Raw genomic sequence first — 1,283 nt, forward strand, 5'->3', positions numbered from 1 at the left:
GAGCCCGCAGAGCCCCAGGGCTGAGGGACCTGTCACTCCAGGGGGACACAGGGCTGAGGGGACCGTGAGCCCGCAGAGCCCCAGGGCTGAGGGACCTGTCACTCCAGGGGGACACAAGGCTGAGGAGAGCGTGAGCCCGCAGAGCCCTATGGCTGAAGGGACTGTCACCCCAGGGGGACACAAGGCTGAGGAGAGCGTGAGCCCGCAGAGCCCTATGGCTGAAGGGACTGTCACCCCAGGGGGACCCAGGCAGGTCTGAGGGGACCATGAGCCCACAGAGCCCCAGGGATGAAGGCACTGTCACCCAGCACAGCCCCTACGCCAAGGACACCCAGTGAAGCCTCAGAGCCCCCACCGAGGTGCAGCGCAGAGGGGACCGCCAGCCCTGGGAGCCCACGGTGCCTGCCCTACCGTTGAGGGAAGGTGAGGAGCTGCAATGGGAGGGAGGTGGCTTCATATGCAGGACAAGGGTGGAGGACGGGGAGACACCGACCTCCCCCGCAAAGGACAGCCAAGCTGCGCCAGGAGGGGAGGACAGCCTGCACCTCTGGGTGCTGCTCCCCACCGCCCGGCAGCAGAAGCGCCCCCCCCCAGCTGCCGCCGCGCTGCACCACAGCCCGCAGCGGGCTGGCAGGAAGTGGAGGCAGCTTCACGCTCGCTGCGTCTCTCCCGCACTCTGTTTATGCTCCCGACAAATGTTTTATTAATACCTCTGCCGGCGCAGCTGGGGTTGGGGGGAGGCAGAGGTGGGGGGTGGTGGTGGTTTCCCTCAGTTGGAGCACGGCCCCCTCCACACCACACAGACCCCACCCAGCAGCTCGTTAGCTTTATTGGGGCGGGAGGGCCGTGCCAAGCGAGCCTCGTGCTAACGAAGCGAAGCCTGCAGGGGCGCGGGGGGGGCGGCACAAGGGGCAGGGGTCCCGCCAGACCCTCGCCCCTCAGGGCTTCTCCAGCTGTGCGTCGGCGGCGTTGAGGCTGCCCACGTCCTGGTAGGTGGGCTGCAGCCCCCGCGAGATGTCCTCGTACATGGAGCACTCGTCCAGGTTCAGCCCCTGGAGAGGGGAACGGGGTGGGGGGGTCAGGCTGGCGGGCGCCAGCCTCCCCCCCCGTCCCTCCCCAGCAGGCACAAGGTCCCCGGCTCACCTCGTAGAGGTTCTCCTCCTCGTAGGCGTTCTTCTTCATTTGCAGTAGCCGCTCGTTGGCCCACCGTTTCTGCGGCCGCCGAGCAGCAGCAGAGTTAGCAAGGGCAGGGGCTCCCCTAGACCCCTCCCGCGCCCCCCCCA

Source organism: Haliaeetus leucocephalus, unplaced genomic scaffold (assembly GCF_000737465.1).
Source record: "Haliaeetus leucocephalus isolate CR32 unplaced genomic scaffold, Haliaeetus_leucocephalus-4.0 Scaffold497, whole genome shotgun sequence".
Taxonomy (NCBI): Eukaryota; Metazoa; Chordata; class Aves; order Accipitriformes; family Accipitridae; genus Haliaeetus; species Haliaeetus leucocephalus.